Source organism: Labeo rohita, chromosome 13, assembly GCF_022985175.1.
Source record: "Labeo rohita strain BAU-BD-2019 chromosome 13, IGBB_LRoh.1.0, whole genome shotgun sequence".
Classification (NCBI taxonomy): domain Eukaryota; kingdom Metazoa; phylum Chordata; class Actinopteri; order Cypriniformes; family Cyprinidae; genus Labeo; species Labeo rohita.
The window spans coordinates 27,191,455-27,206,250 of record NC_066881.1 but is presented as its reverse complement, the minus strand read 5'-3'; the positions used below and the strand labels follow the sequence as shown (position 1 = coordinate 27,206,250).

General features: G+C 34.3%; 1 protein-coding gene across 3 annotated transcripts in view; it reads right to left on the bottom strand.

Annotated features, from left to right (window-relative positions):
- Positions 1–14,796, bottom strand: part of LOC127175021 (collagen alpha-1(XIX) chain) — a 184,852-nt gene that overhangs the window by 138,229 nt on the left and 31,827 nt on the right. The gene's annotated exons all lie outside the window — the stretch shown is intronic.

The window sequence follows — 14,796 nt, the reverse complement described above, 5'->3', positions numbered from 1 at the left end:
CACGTATCGACAGGCTAAATTTACAGCGGCTCTTGTTAGGTGTGACACATCAAGACCGGCAGCTACACAGAGAGAGATTTCTGAAATAAGTCAGAAGGTACTTAGTGAGACGGGAACGCTGGCCCTCAAAATACAGCAATTTGTCTTAGTTAAGCTTTCGAGTAAGACTATTAATACTGAATTATATTAGGGCCAGATGAGTGCATTGCCCTTTTTTTAATAATCTCTCCGGATAGAGATGCAACTAATTTACTCCTATGATGGTGAGGCTTGTCAGGACAGTTGAGTGAAAGATCAGTTTTGAGAAGACTAATTTGGAGCCCTTCTCCATAAAACAAGATCAATACAAATATGATGCGTAAATCTGGCAAACGTCCTTTTGCATCAGCCATCTTGCGATAATGATGATTCTGAGGCTTTATAGGAAAAAAAATTAATACTGTATTTGAATATTATTTTAGATATGCACTTCCCATTCTCTTGCACACTCCTGTAAAACAGCCAATGAAATAGCAAGAGAGCACAGGGAGATAAAATTTCAATAAAATAATCAAATAAAAATAAAGTAAATAATACAAAAATTAAAATAACAACACACACACACATATTTTTTCTATGTACACAAAAGGCCTATTTCTCTCAAATATTGTTCACAAATCTGTCTAAATCTGTGTTAGTGAGCACTTCTCCTTTGTCGAGATAATCCATCCACCTCACAGGTGTGGCATATCAAGATGCTGATTAGACAGCATGATTATTGCACAGGTGTGCCTTAGGCTGGCCACAATAAAAGGCGACTCTAAAATGTGCAGTTTTATCACACAGCACAATGCCACAGATGTCACAAGTTTTGAGGGAGCGTGCAATTGGCATGCTGACTGCAGGAATGTCCACCAGAGCTGTTGCCCGTGAATTGAATGTTCATTTCTCTACCATATGCTGTCTCCAAAGACATTTCAGAGAATTTGGCAGTACATCCAACCAGCCTCACAACCGCAGACCACGTGTAACCACACCAGCCCAGGACCTCCACTCAATCCACAACGTTGACATCAGCAAACCGCTCACCCACACGACGCTATACGCTATGTCTGCCATCTGCCCTGTACAGTGAAAACTGGGATTCATCTATGAAGAGAACACCTCTCCAAAGTGCCAGACACCATTGAATGAGAGCATTTGCCCACTCACGTCTGTTATGACGACGAACTGCAGTCAGGTCGAGACCCCGATGAGTACGACGAGCATGCAGATGAGCTTCCCTGTGATGGTTTCTGACAGTTTGTGCAGAAATTCTTTGGTTATGCAAACCAATTGTTGCAGCAGCTGTCCGGGTGGCTGGTCTCAGATGATCTTGGAGGTGAAGATGCTGGATGTGGAGGTCCTGGGCTGGTGTGGTTACACGTGGTCTGTGGTTGTGAGGCTGGTTGGATGTATTGCCAAATTCTATGAAACGCCTTTGGAGACGGCTTATGGTAGAGAAATGAACATTTAATTCACGGGCAACAGCTCCGGTGGACATTCCTGCAGTCAGCATGCCAATTGCACGCTCCCTCAAAACTTGCAACATCTTTGGCAGTGCGCTGTGTGATAAAACTGTATTTTAGAGTGGCCTTTTATTGTGGCCAGCCTAAGGCACACCTGTGCAACAATCATGCTGTCTAATCAGCATCTTGATATGCCACACCTGGGAGGTGGATGATTATCTCGACAAAGGAGAAGTGCTCACTAACACAGATTTAGACAGATTTGCGAACAATATTTGAGAGAAATAGGCCTTTTGTGTACATAGAAAAAGTCTTAGATCTTTGAGTTCAGCTCATGAAAAATGGGGGCATATATATATCATTTTTTTATAATAAAATAATAATAAAAAAAATACATGAAACATTAGTTGTAACATTTACAGTTGTACATTTAATGTAATTTTAAATGTAACTAAAATAAATAAGTACAAATGCAAAATAGCTCTTTTTAAGATAACTTGCCAATGCAACACAATGTTGTTTCCCTCAAATTTATTGTTGTATAATGCATAAAGAAATAGGCAGTACGTAGTATACCATTCAGTCTTCAGTAAGTTAGTGTACTATATACCCTCATTCCTCAATCCAGTGAGCCATTACTTTCTACACCCATCGTTTCGACCAAACTTTGGCTGAGGCTATTAAAGATAGATGCAAGTAAGATTCTGCACTTGAACTTGATAGGATAGCGATACTATGAAAATGCAGGTGATGGCTAGCTTGCATTGGGACAGCATGATGGAGGTTAGACCTCGGCTGCTCTTAAATGATGTATGTTCAGAGGGGTCTTTCGAGAGAGCACTCCTGTCCTGCTTTCAGCACAATCTAATGACACCTTGAGGGAACCAGTGCACCTTTCTTTTGTCATCCCACCTCCCCAAGAGCAGCCCTAGTTAAGAACAGCTGCATTCGCCCTTTTCAGGGGGACTTGATTTGAGCTCCAGGCCTACAGGCTGTTTTGACCGCGGGAGTGAGGATGGAGAGGCAGACTACATAGTAGTAGACTGCTCGCCCTAGGCATTTCAGCATAAGCGTGGAGGTGAAGGATGGGTTAAAATCAGGGCTGTGTCCCTCTGTTGGTCTCGTCACGCAGTGTCAAAATGCCGCAGGGATCTCTGCTCACTTGCCTGATAATTATGTACTGCACAGCGCGTCCTGGCTGCAGAACAGGCCAGGTCACAATACAATCTGGCATGTTCCCAATACAGAAACACACACACACAGAGCGGTCCCAAAAAGTGTTTGGACACTGTAGCAGTCTTAATATATAAATATCATCACATCAGAATAAATAGTAAATCACAAGGCTTTGATTTTGTTTTATAGAAATGCACAATTAAAACATTTCACAAAAAGTTTTTTTTAAAATGGTGATAAAATGGTGACTTTTTTTCAAATTCTCGCATGTAAATATTATATTTATTTTTTATTATTTTTTAAAGAATTTAAAATAACATAACACGGATACCAATTGGTTTAAAATAATTATAATAAAATAAAATAATTGACATAAAATGAACGTAAACAAATAAAACCAAGTTAAACCAAATAAACAAAACCAAATGAAACTAAACAAAACCAAATGAAACTGAAAAACAAAACCATAAACCAAACCAGTTCAAAGAAAGCAAACCTAAACAAATATAAACCAAACCAAACAAACAATACTGAATGAAGCCAAACAAAACAAAACCGAACCAAACAAAACCAAACCAAATTAACAACCACAGATGAAACCAAGCAAACTAAACAAACCCAAACTAACAAACTGAATGAAACCAAACAAAATGGAACCAAACAAAACCAAACCAGATGAAGCCAAGCAAACCTAAACAAAACCAAACTAAACTGAACGAAGCCAAACAAAACAAAACAAAACCAAACCAAAACGAAAACTAAACAAAACCACAGATGAAACCAAGCAAACTAAACAAATCCAAATGAATGAACTAAAGAAACCAAACAAAATAAAATAAAACCAAAAAAAGATTAAACCAAGCAAACCTAAACAAAACTGAACAAAGCCAAACGAAACAAAACCGAACCATGCAAACTAAACAAACACAAATGAACAAACTGAATGAAATTAAACTAAATGAAACCAAACAAAACCAAACCAGATGAAAACAAGCAAACTAAACAAACCCCAACTAACAAAACTGAATGAAGCCAAACAAAACCAAACCAAAATGAAAACCAAAAACAAAACCACAGATGAAACCAAGCAAACTAAACAAACCCAAACTAACAAAACTGAATAAAAGCCAAACAAAACCAAGCAAAACCAAACCAGATGAAAACCAACTAACAAAACTGAACAAACCCAAACAAAAGCAAAACAAAATGAAAAACAAACAAAACAAAACCACAGATGAAAGCAAACAAACTAAACAAAACCAAATGAATGAACTGAACGAAACCAAACAAAAACGAACCAAACAAAACCAGATGAAAACCAAGCAAACTAAACAAACCCAAACTAGCAAAACTGAACAAAGCCAACAAAACAAAACCTAACAAAACCAAACCAAAATGAAAACCAAACAAAACACCACAGATGAAACCAAGCAACATAAATAAAACCAAATGAACAGAACCAAACAAATCCAAAGTAACCAAAACAATGCAAAAAAAAACTTAAAAAATAAATAAAAATAACCAAATGAAACCAAGAAAAGCTAAACAAACCCAAACAAAAAACAAGCAAACAAAACTGAAAGAAAATAAAACTACATGGAACCAAACAAAAACAAATCAACAAAACCCAATCCAACCCTTCACATCAACACCAACTGGTTAAAATAATAAAAGTTAGTTTTAAGAAATATACATTTATACATAAATATACATTTTTTTGGAGATAACACTTGATTCAGTAGTTTATCAAGCGTGACTTAAGTGTCCAAAAGTGTGCAAATTTGGCTAATGTCAGACATAAACACAGATTTCCTTAGCATTTTTTCTGCTTTTGGTTGAGATCAAATTTATATTGAAATGAACACGGCCCATCTCAGAGGCGTGCATGTTTTTAGCAGACAGAACTGTTGATATGCTGAATGGCAGGCCTTCAAAGACCTTTGGAACAAGATCCAGTGGAGTAACAGAGATATCTCAAGTGCTGGCCACAAATGCCAAGGGGGTTACGCTAGGAAATGCTTTTTGTGAGTTTCCATTTGCTCAGCGATTCATTGGTACAAATGTTTGAAGTAGTGGAGCTCAGGATGATACTATCTGAATCAAACACTTTTCACTTAGGAAAACATGCTGGGCTGCTTCAGCATTAACACTGAAACCCATCTATCATAAATATAACTGAACTCTACATTTCAAATAAACATTTTTAAACGTCATATGGAAAATGCCGCATTCTGCTAATCAAGTGTTGAAAAACAAATTTGCATCTTTTCATAGCACAGGACATCTAAATTAACGCTACATGTAACCTGTCATATTCTAAAGGATAGTGTAACTAACATGCCATGTTGTGCTCTGAGCGTCTTAACAGACAAGTGATACACGGCGTCATGCACATTCCATTCTAAGCGTTCTCATGTAACCCCTGTGGGCTTCAGATATCAGGTATTGACTTTAAAAGACTTAAATTAGTCAGCCATTAGAATGTATTGACTCAGGGTGGTGACTCTGTGAATAATGCCATATGTCTTTGAGGTACAGTAGATTAATCAAATTTCTTAAATCTTTCCCAGGTGATCCCGTAGGAACGGGCTCTCCAGCTGCTGCCTTCTCACCCTTACAATCAGAGTAATGATACACAGCACCAGAGCGCATCTACAAAGCAACCTACAAAAGAAGTGACGTTTTAGCAGAGTTGTGACCTTGCAGTCTGAATTGAGTGTAATGAAACAGAAAGACTAGGAGCCACAAAATACTACCAAGATAATAAACAGACAATTTATGAGATTAATAGAAGAATCAGGTCAGTATTTCATGTGCAGTGTCCTCGCCAGTTGCAACAACGACAAACAGATGATTCATATGAGCTGATTTTAAATTAGTTTTAAATACATAAATTAGCAGAATGAATCATTTAAATCAGTTCACTCACTTGATTAGACCGTTTTTGACTAGAAATGAATCTTGAATAGCGAAGTGTTACTGTGTTAATCACGTAATCATTAGTTTATAAGACTCAACAATAAATTTCTACCAGCATTATATATATTGATGTGCTTACTAATATACAGGCAATATGCTAGTAATAAGCTTTGTATTGTATATAGCAATTTTATATATCAAATATCTATGGAAGCCCGTTTCTGCCACTGAATATATATACATATATATATATATATATATATATATATATATATATATATATATATATATATATATATATATATATATATAAAAAAAAGGTAAATTGTGACTTTTTATTTAAAAATTCTGCCTTTTTTCTTCTATATTTTGCATATTTCTTCTATATTTTGACTTTTATTCTTGGAATTGTTGGATACAAACTTGTTTTGCAAGTCTATATTTCACAGTTTATATTTCACAGTTCTGAGAAAAACATCAGAATTTTGAGAAAAGTCAGAATTGGTAGAAAAAGTTAGAAATGTGAGGGAAAAAAAGTCAGAATTGCGAGATACAAACTCGCATAAATTAGCAGAATGAATTATTTAAATCAGTTTATGGATTTATTAAAAATTCAGAATTGCGAGTTTGAATTGTGAGTCTTAATTTTGAGAAAAAAGTCAGAATTCTCAGGAAAAAAGTCAGAACTGCAAGACAAAAGTCAGAATTTTGAGGAATTAAGTCAGAATTTCAAGAAAAAAAAAATAGTCAGAATAGCGAGATACAAATGCTAAGTCAGAATCTTGAGAAAAAAAGTCAGAATTGTGTGAAAAAAAGTCGGAATTGTGAGAAAAAAAAAAAAAAAGTCGGAATTCTGAGATCCAAATGCATTGGCCAGAAAAAAAGTCAGAATTGCAGGAAAAAAGTACAATTTGCGAGAAAAAAAGTCAGAATTGAGAGAAAGTTCAGAATTGTAAGATACAAACTCGCATTTGCAAGCAAAAAGTCTGAATTGCGAGATGCAAACTTGTAATTGCGAGAAAAAAGTCAGAATTGTGAGATACAATTTGCGAGAAAAAGTAAATTGCGAGAAAAAAAAAAAAAATCTACATTCTGAGAAAAAAGTAAATTGCGAGAGACAAACTCGCATTTGCGAGAAAAAAAAGTCTGACTTTATTTCTTGCAACTGAGTTTATGTAACGCAATTCTGAGAAAAAAAAAAAGTCTGAAATGTGAGATAAAAAGTGACCACCATTTTTTTTTTTTAATTCAGTGGCTAAAATGTGCTTCCATATATCAGATGTGATCTAAAAAACTGCATTTCACATAAAAATTAAAAAAAAAAAAAAAAAATGCATAAAATGCATAAAAATGCATGTAAATTATTGGAAAGCTACAGGGGTAGCTATATTCTTTAACCCTATTTTATGGAGTGCAATTAAAGGTATCTAAACCATATCGTATACTGTACAGTATATGAATTTTTTAATCATTATGGTTTAGATTGTCGTATGCAATTTGTAATATGTAGCCTCAACTACATTAGAATATTGTGTATCCTTTATCTCTTTGCACCAGCTTTGATTATGTACTTTTTAACACTAGGAAAGATGAACAAATATCTACATGCAGATGCAACAAAATCAGTGCATATGCACATTAGCGGTCTGGCTGTCTGCAATCAACATACTGTACAAAAAAGACTACTGCTCAATTAACGTGTGATTTGAAAGGACTTTATATTTAAGGAAAGCACAGAAACTGGAAAGTTCTGACTTTCCAACATCAAGGGCAATCACATTTAATGAGGGAAGTTTAGAAATTGCCTCTATTATGTTAAGAAAATGCAGCAGATTTTCAAAAAGCAATTGACGGTAGCTTTGTTCAACCTTTAAGAGAGTTTTCTGTTCTCGCGTATCCATTCAAGCACTTATTTTTTCCAAGGGAGAAACTCTCAACGATGCTATCTACAATCCAACTGCCAATCATATTTATGAAACAGCCATTCATTACTACAACAAGAATTTTCCCATGAAAATGTCAAAGGTGTTCTTTGTGTGTCATATCTGATATTGCACACTCACATTCTTAAACAATTGCAACTCTCACACTGACGTCATATACATACCACTACAGCAAATACACGCCTCTGCCCAGATTCTCAGCTAACCGTGTAAAACACTGGCACAACATGCTCATCTCACAGCTGTGAACTAAGCAGCGATGATACATGTCTATTTACAATGTGTAATAAGTGAAGCTGAGTAGGTTACATCTGAGTGGAAAAAATATGAATATATTTACAAAGATAAAGGACTGTTAACTATCAAATGAGACTTGCTTTACTAATCTAACTATAATTATGCACTAAATTTTAGATTTACACCAGTTGTGCACATAAATGTGTTTATTATATTTGTTTTATGCATGCACAGATATATTCTAATATTGATGAATATGGATTATTTTGGATAACTAAGCACATGCCTGCAGCTAGAAAAATTAGCATAATACACACCCAAATCATCTCCATATAAAAGCTTTTTGCCCAACCTCTTTCTTTGAACAGCTATTTGTCGTATAGGATGCTTTCTTGTTTTCACAAACAGGCGGAACAAAGTAGAACTTATTTTTTTAATTTCATAGTCATTTAAAAATTCTAAACTCTTGAAATTAAAACCAGAGAGTGAACTATGACATTTGTGACAAGGACATTTTTCATACTTCAATAGATATATTAATTCAACATAAAAGGTAAACATTAGTAAACAAACAGAGGAAGAATAATGGATCAACAACAGCAACCTCAACCAACTGCTGCCTCATTTCTACATTACCTTTAGGATAAACAACCAAAAGAGAAGGGCCTCGTATTGTATATAAGCAATAAACGTTCATCACGAGAAGATGTAAACCAGTTCTGACAATCTATACATACATCCACGTCTTTGTACAGCAGCAGAAATCAGAAAATTGCTTACAATGAGCCAAAATCTCTTCCTGCCATTGAATTATTCAGTGAGAACAGCAGTCTGGCAAAAGAAGTTTATTTTCATATCAAAGCTCGAACAGAATTGGCCACAATGGGTGTTTCTGAGACACTTTGATGGCTAGCTGAATGACATGGGAGGCTGTTCAGTCTAAACACACTCGCAAAAGTATGGCTAAATCTATCAGACGGGCTGTAAAACTGCCTGTCACCACAGCAATATAATCAAGGATGGGGCCACTGTACCCTTGCCAATGTCCCTGGCTGGAGGGAAAAAAATGACAGTGTCCAAAATAAAAGATGACAACCACTTGAAGTTTCAGATCTGATCCATTACATACACAAGTTGTCCAGAAAAATAAAAGTAATATGCCCTGTCCTGAACTACACTCTTGTTAAGAAATAAAACTTTAAATGAATAAAAAACAAGTAACACCATGGAGAAGAAACCAGAATCCCTTTTCAAAAATCACCATGGTACAATGTTTGTATTCATGTCCTGCAGTAAATGTCTGTGTAAAATGAAAACGCAACTGTTATTGCATTATAAGGTCATTAATGATTCATTGAGTTCATTTTATCATCGTCTATGGAATTGCACCTGTATCTCTGGGTAATGCTGAAACTCCTGCACACATACGCAAGAACAAAACAACACATTTTAGCCTAAAAAGCTCAAGAAAAAGGCAGATTCAAAATAAATTAAAATATGCAACTCTTTATAATTTATAGGATGTTTGCTAATCCAATTCTAAAGTGTTAGTTTTAAAATATTAACAGAAAAAAAAACATTTTGCAGTATTCATCCAAGAACTTGCTTGTCAGACTTTCTACAACAAAAGTCACAACGTTTTTTTCTTTTTTAATTATTCTTAAAAAATGAATTTCAAAAAATCATCATAGCCTGGAGTCCTTGCATGATGTAACAGAATTTCTCCCTCTGATTGAACAAAAGATTTGTCTCCTATAAAATTTTAGAACCTCAAAACTCACACGCTGTGCTCAGATCTGCCAAAACAAAGCAATATAAACTTCAATATAATTTTTAATATTTTTCACATTTGTTTGAGACTCCACTCTAAAAAAAATATAGGATAATGGTGTCTTCTGGCAATATTTTTGTGAACTTACACTTGAAATAGACAAACGAGCATGTAGTAAGAATCAGATGTGCTTAATGGTCTGCATGTCGGACCTCAGAAGACGCTAATACGTGTCAGCAGTGAGAATCACCAAGAATATGTGCACCTTGCTGAGCATTTGTTTTCTACAGCATGTCACGACAGCTCTCAGTTACGTTTGATTCATTAGAGATCCAGTCCAAACTATTTGGTCAGTGATGAGTAACAATGCAGCTTTGCACATTGCCAGTGGAAGGATCTAACTGTTCTACAGGGATGGGCAAAAAGAATGTGAGAACTGGCTGCTGTTCAGTCTAGGAGTGTGAATTTCAAGGGAATTCACAAAGCTGCACAGGATGCCAAATTTGAATGTCAGGAAATTGAATTCAGTGAAATTCAAAGAAATTAAATTAAAAAAGTCACATAACAGAAGAATTTCATTAGTCTAACACAAGTTGAGCAACAAATCATTATAAAAGCATCATTAATTCACACTAATTCTGCCTTTTTATACTGTGATATTGTAAAATAAAATTTTTGTACACAAAAAAAAAAAAAGTGCTGTCAAATCGATTAATTGTGTTCACAAACTGTATATACACTACAGGTCAAAAGTTTTTGAAAAGTAAAATTTTAAATGTTTATAAAGTCGTCTCTTTTGCTCACCAAGCCTGTATTTATTGATCTAAAGTACAGCAAAAACAGTACAATTTTGAAATGTTTTATTACTTAAAATAACTGCTTTTCTATTTGAATATATTATAAAATGTAATTTATTTCTGTGATCAAAGCTACATTTTCAGCATCATTACTCCAGTCTTCGGTGTCACATGATCCTTTACAAATTATTCTAATATGCTGATTTGCTCAAGAAACATTTTTATTACTATTATTATCAATATTTGTGTACAGTTGTGTATATTTTTTTTTTAGGATTCTTTGATGAATAGAAAGGGAAATTAATACTTTTATTTAGCAAGGATGCTTTAAAACTGATTAAAAAAGAAGTGATGATTCTACTCTATTTTCAACTTTGAGCAGCAAATCTGAATATTACAATGATTTCTGAAGAATCATGTGAGTGGAGTAATGATGCTAAAAATTCAGCTTTGAAATCAAAAGAATAAATTATATTTTACAATATATTCAAATAGAATAGGAGTTATTTTAAATAATAAAAATATTTAAAAATGTTACTATTTTTGCTGTACTTTGGATCAAATAACTGCATGCTCGATGAGCAGGAGAGACTTCTTTAAAGGGGTCCTATTATGCTCTTTTACAAAGTCTTGATTTTGTTTTGGGGGTGTACTAGAACATGGTTTCATGCTTGGTGGTTTGAAAAATGCATTATTTTTAACATAATTTACATTATTACAACACATCTGTCCCAGCCTGGCATATAAGGTTAGATTAGCCCCAGGTTTAACGAAGGCCCGCCTTCCGAAAAACAAAATGTGTTGTGATTGGTTACTTCTCCCACTGCGTTGCAAGCTTTATTAACCCCCTCCGGGGGGTTAATAAAGCTTGGGAGTGCCAGGATAAATTTTAATATAACTTCGATTGCATTCGTCTGAAAGAAGAAAGTCATATACACCTAAGATCCATGGATGGTGAGCAAATGATAAGCTACAGTAGTGTTGGGTCCTATCATCATCCTGCGAGATCGCCTATACATGATATTATCATGCTAATGTATTTAATTATTTACATACTTAGTTTCATTGCCTGAAACCAGCTCCAGCATAAGGCTAAAAGCAGCCTAACATTATCAAAGAACATCATCACTGATAAGTCTAGCCTATTCCAGTCCAAGTTTATGCATTTTAAAAAACACTTGCGTTATAAGTGAAGCTATCTACACTGTATGATGAATAAATGTCGCCTTACGGCTCCGACGTGCAATCGGAGTAGATCGCAGCTTCGGCATGTGTTTCAAACCCCTGTACTGCTACATCGCTAAAGTTAGGCTAATCCCCCACCTCGTCCCTACCCTCCCTCCAACAATTTGAATTTCCGTGGGCGCAATTTATTTTAATGATATTCTAATGGACCGCGTTGTGAAATCATTACATGCGGAAAACAAGCGTTGTAGTCCAAAGGAGCAGTTCGTTGTAGTTCTTGAAAAGGGATTTTTTGAAAATAAAATATCTCCTTTTGGAGTGGACTTTGAGATTTGTAACTTTGTAGATTGTTTTTTATGTCCAAAGATACACACCACACACTGACTAACATTCAAAAAGTGAAAAAGCATATCACCCCTTTATATATATATATATATATAAAAAAAACCCATTAAAAATCGTACTGTTCAAAAACTTTTGACTGGTAGTGTACAGTACAAATACATGTGTGTGTATTTGTACATATAAATATGCACAGTATACACACAGTCTTTTATTTTGGATGCAATTAATTGATTTCATTGCACTACAAAAAAAAAAAAAAAAAAAAAAAAAACTAATAACAAATTAAATTGCACCACAAAACTGTTTTCAGATAACTTCCTTAAAATAAATGGATATGGAAATTGGAGTCAATTATATTTATAAATTAAATAAATTAGAACATTACAAAAACGCAATTCCAAAATTAACTGGGGGAGAAAAAAAAAAAATGGTATATACAATTTTCAAAAAAGCAAGTAACACATTTAATTCAGTGTCTACAATTTTGAAGCAGAAGGACTGAAATCATATTTTCTTGTAAAACCAACTCCAGTAACTTTTTATAGCATGGTTCATTCAATGAATTAAATTAAATACACATTTTACACAAACAGGCAGAACAGGCAAACATTAAATATTAATAATGATGTATTATCAACTGCATATTAATAATATCCAATATCATTAATTTTCCAAAAACACACCATATGATACAGCTCAACTAATAAATGCATGGTTCTAGCAACATCTAGTTCACAGTGGGCAATTCTGATTCTTTACTGTAAGCTACCCTGTGTGAGTGTTTACTAAAACAGCCTATTGTTCGCTAATAAGATTCAATTAAACTGCTTTAGTGGTTCTGCATCAGCTCATAATTACAGTGCATTCTCTGTGATCCACAAAGTGCCACCCCATGCTCTCCAGAGGCCAAAGAAACACAATCTCCCTCTCTTTCTCTCTACAAGTCAGTTGTGTTCTCTTTGGACTGATCATGGTGAGATGATTATGAATTGGACATTGTTAATTACAGCACGTTAAATTGCCCATCTGCATAAAGGGATTTATATACACATGAATATGTATGCAGTTCATTGCCATCGCAAACTCCTAACAGGGCTGCATTGGTTTCCAAGCTACAGCAAGTCTATGCAAATGTGTTTGTTTATTTGCTTGTAATGCAATAAAAGAGAACGTAGGAGAAAAGGGAGCATTCGCTTTTTAGAAGTACTGACAGCATGAACCAAGACTCCACTACAGCCGTGACTTTGCAGCTAAATCAAATATTAATAGCACGAAATGGAAATGAGAATGTGAATTCTCCTTGCGTTCAAGGTGATAAACTGAAGCTGTTTACCTTTTCACTTGCAGTGCTCTGCCCTCCCATCAGGCCAGGTTTACCCATTCACCAAAAGAATACTAAACTAGAGACACTTTTGAGCAAAGACATTTTCCAGTGTTTGCAGGGCAGTACAAGAAGACTGTTAAAGTTTAAAGGGGACATCGAATGCAAAATTTACTTTTACTTGGTGTTTGCACGTTTTTTTAATCCCCTAAAAACCAAAACAGTCTCAAGTTTGAAGCCATTTTAAATTTCTGAGCAGTATGACATCATACTGCTCAGGCTCCGCCCATGACCACTGATGGACTGTCCCACATTAGCATATTTCCATCCTCAGCCAGTTGTACATTGTTCGCCATTTTCTCCACGCTCGAGCAGCTGTTATGACAACAATGTCTCGTAAGCAATGCAGGTGTTTGTATTTGGATGTAAACCTGAACATAAGAGTCCTCTTTTTCATTTACACAAAAAAACTGAAAAGAGAGGCGGGGTGAGCAGTGGCTCATTATCATTTAAAGAGCCACTCACCAGAACGGGTTGCTGTGAACAGAGCTGTTTTTGACAAGGTAAAAATAAATTACACCACCATTGAGGAATTTTAACCAAAGTATGTTGCAGAGTGACTGAAGCTTAAAAAGACAAATGTGTGGTTTAAAAGAGGTTTTGAGTTAATTTTAATTACTTTAAACAGTTTAACGGTTCTATTTTTTCTGATGTAATAAAAACAAAAAGTAAGATTTTTACTGTTTTTTTTTAAAGAATTCTCTTCTGCTCACCTGGCCTGCATTTATTTGATCCAAAGTACAGCAAAAACAGTAAAAAATTGAAATTTGAAATATTTTTACTATTTAAATATATGTTTTCTATTTGAATTTGTTTTAAAATTTATTTATTTCTGGGATTTCAAAGCTGATCATTACTCCAGTCACATGATCCTTCAGAAATCATTTTAATATTCTGATTTGCTTCTCAAAATAAAACATCTATTATTATTATTATTATTATTATTATTATTATTATTATTGTTGTTGAAAACAGCTGACATTTTTTGTAACATTATAAATGTCTTCCATTACTTTTTGATACATTTAAAGCATCCCTGCTAAATAAAAGTATTAAATTTCTATAATTTACTTCCCAAAAAATAAATAAATAAATAAATGCTGACTCAATGCTTTTGAATGCTATAATGTATTATGTTAAGAAAGCTTTTTATTTCAGATAAATGCTGATCTTTGAATCTTTCGATTCATCAAAGAATCCTGAAAAAAAAAAAGTTTTTTGAACAGCAAATCAGCATATTAGAAAGATTTCTGAAGGATCATGTGACACTGAAGACTGGAGTAATGATGTTAAAAATTTAGATTTGATCACAGGAATAAATTACATTTTAAAATATATTCAAATAGAAAGCAGTTAATAGTAAAAAATATTTCACAATATTACTGCTTTTGTTGTATTTTAGATTAAATACATGCAGACTTGGTGAGCCTTAACAAAAAAAACATTACAAATCTTACTGTTCAGAAACCTTGGACTAGTAGTGTATAATCAATAAATTGGGGGGACACTCAGAAAAGTCTCTAAAAATACAGCACAATGTACTAATGTACCATGA